The 3,214-nt window shown below is 40.1% G+C and overlaps 1 long non-coding RNA gene across 1 annotated transcript; it reads left to right on the forward strand.

Annotated features, from left to right (window-relative positions):
• The first annotated feature begins 1,495 nt into the window (after positions 1 to 1,495).
• LOC309561861 lies at positions 1,496 to 2,786 on the forward strand. Its single transcript, XR_014225601.1, has 2 exons — positions 1,496 to 1,813; positions 2,184 to 2,786. It is a non-coding gene; the product is annotated as an uncharacterized lncRNA (long non-coding RNA).
• Positions 2,787 to 3,214: the final 428 nt, after the last annotated feature.

A 3,214-nucleotide genomic window follows, 5' to 3' on the forward strand; every position in this document is an offset into this window, starting at 1 on the left:
CTGCTAAGTAAGGCCTAGTCATCACTACTCACCTCCACCATCACAGGAGTGATCTCTCAAATGCTGAGCTCAAAGCTACTGTATCAGGGGAGAGAAAGAGCATGTGAGGAGGTGTGAATCCGAGAAAGAGCTCACTCCTGTGATGGTGGAGGTGAACAATAACACCTAGACCTCACTTAGCAATGTCCTGGGAGTACTTAGCAATGTCCTGGGAGCATCCCAGTCAGGCTTCATAAGGTATGTTTATTGCCTACACCTATAGCAAGGGTATTATTCATTTTTAGTCAGACTTGCACAGTTTTAACCTCTTAAGCTCTGGAAGGTTTACCCCCCTTAATGGCAATGCAATATGGCACTGCGTTACTTTAACTGACAACTGCACAGTCGTACAACGCTGTACCCAAATAAAATTGATGCCCTTTTTTCCCCCCACAAATTATTGTTATTATTATTATAAAGGATTTATATAGTGCCAACAGTTTGTGCAGCGCTTTACAAAATGAGGGCAGACAATACAGTTACAATACAATTCAATACAGGAGGAATCAGAGGGCCATGCTCGTTAGAGCTTACAATCTAGAGTAGAGCTTTCTTTTGGTAGTATTACTTCTGCCGGTTTTTTTTTTGTGCTATAAACAAAGAAAAGGCCGACAATTTTGAAAAAACAAAAAAACTGGTATAAAACATACCCAATAAAAAAATTTTAAAAATCTAATTTATTCATCCGTTTAGGCCAATCTGTATTCTGCTACATGTTTTTGTTAAAAAAATACCAATAAATGTATAGTGATTGGTTTTTTGCAAAAGTTAAAGCGTCTACAAACTTTGGAAAATATTTATGGAATATATTTTTATTTTATTGTTTTTACTAGTAACGGTGACGTTCAGCGATTTTTAGCGGGACTGTGACATTGCGACAGACAAATCTTTGACACTTCTTGGGGACCAGTGACACCAATAGATTGATCAGCGCTAAAAAAAAAATGCACTGTCATTGTACTAATGACACTGGCATTGAAGGGGTTAACATCAGGGGCAATCAAAGTGTTCAATGTGCTCCTAGGGAGTGCTTTCTAACTGTGTGGGGGAGGTGCTTTGACTGGAGGAAGAGAGAGATCCGTGTTCCTGCTTAGCTGGAACACAAGATCTCCTTTTTTCCCTCTCACAGAACGGAGGTCTGCCTTGTTTACAGAGAAAGATCACTAGGTGTCGGTGAATATCGGGTCCGCCAGACCCGCTGTGTCCAATCACAGCAGGAGCGGGTCACTGGCAGCGTGCACACCCCAGACCCTGTTCACTAAATCACATACAGGTACGTGATTTCATGCAGGAGGGCCGCACTGCCACTGTATATCTGCATGGGGCGGTCCAGAAGAGATTAATCTACAGGTGCCTTTTATCTGCATAGGCAGTTTTTTTGTAGAGGAGAATTTTCCTTTTAGGTTTCCTTTTTGCCAACTAGTTTGACACATCTTGATGTCAAACAAGGGGGAACAGACATAGCTTGACTAAAACAGCCTAGGAAAAATGTAATTTATAACTTATCCTAAAGTGTAGTGTATTTATTGTTACTTTAATATTATTATTTTATAAGGGGCCTGAATTATTTCAACATATTGTATTTATTAACAATTTGAAAATTGAATGATAATGGTAAAAGAACATCACTTGTGGCAGAAAGTGTACATGTTGGTGTCTGCTTAGCTGTTCGCTATAGATGACACTTTTTCTTACAATGAGTGCTGGTATTTGGCTAGGATTCATCTTATTCTCTTTATGATCTTTTGAGGTCCTCAATTTAGTGCATGACTAAGTCTCTTTGGCTCCTTTCAGACGGCCGCTCCGCTACTGTAGTCCGCAGCGGGACTTTTTTTTTTTTTTTTTCCACGGAGCGGATGACATTTGTGTCATCCGCTCCGTGTGCCCGCATATCATCCCATCCGTTTGCGGATGATATGCGGACATAATGTAAGTATATGGCATTGCGGATGTCAGCGGATTTTTGGGGTTCTGTTCCATTCGTAAAAACGGAACAGAACTGAAAGGAGGAAAATCGGATGTCAGCGGATGGTATTCCGCTGACATCCGCAGTGCCATTCACTTACATTGATGTCCGCAAATCATCCGCAAAAAATAGGATGATTTGCGGACACACGGAAAGCAGCGGAGCGGCCGTGTGAAAGGAGCCTTACTACTGTGTAAATAACGTGGACTATGACAAAGCTAATATGTTTCATTTTTGGCTTCTGTAATGCTGTAAACAAATACCAGTAATAGGAGGTAGTGGGCGGAGATGCAAGCAGTGGCCCTTCCATAAGGAGGAGCCCATACTAGGACAATGCTAATGAAGGTAGAAAAGAGAGAATCTGGCATCTCTTTTAATATCCTACTTATTTCTTGAATACTAAACAATAACTTTGGGACAGTTCTATAATGTAGCTTCTGCTGTAGGACAATTCCATATTGTATGCAAAACAATGCAGCAAAGGAGAAGGAACATTTGCAATATGCCTGGTAAAGTACTCATTATACTCTATTGTGGGAATCTTCAAGGTAGGGCATGCCTGGTATATATGGAGAGACACACACACACTCCCCCACTCTCACACACTCTAATTCATAGACTTTCCAGTAATTGTGTTGGTCTACAATAATATACTCTGAAAACTGTACTTTTTTTCTTTTAATGCATTCCTAACTATTAAATCAATGTGTTATTTGATTTTTATCCCAAGTATAATATGTATAACAGTATGTTCTTTGTGTAAAATAAACATTTACTACTAGTTGTGATTTTTTTTGCCTGCGATAAAAAAAAAAAAAAAATCGTACAAAACAAAAAAGTATATGACACATTCTAGTGCCAATGGGAAAAGGGCCTGGACTAAGGGGAACCCCTTATTAGCCCTTGTTCTCATTGAATGCAGCTCGGAAATCGTGCAACTTCATCTGAAATCTCATGATTTCAAAGCCACATGTCAGTGCGACTTCATGTGTGACTTAGATGACCTCTGTGCGGTTTAATGCACAGATGTCTATGCAAGTCGCACCAGAAATCGCCAAAAGTAGTGCAGGAACTACTTTTTCAAATCGATGCGGCACCGCAAATTGACGTTGCACCGATTTGAACATCGCCATTGAAAATTCGCTCCGATGTGAACAGGGGCTTAGTTTCTTTATAAATAATACCAGGATCATATACTACACCTGACAA

Source organism: Pelophylax lessonae (genome assembly GCF_965119305.1).
Source record: "Pelophylax lessonae genome assembly, chromosome: 8".
Lineage (NCBI taxonomy): Eukaryota > Metazoa > Chordata > Amphibia > Anura > Ranidae > Pelophylax > Pelophylax lessonae.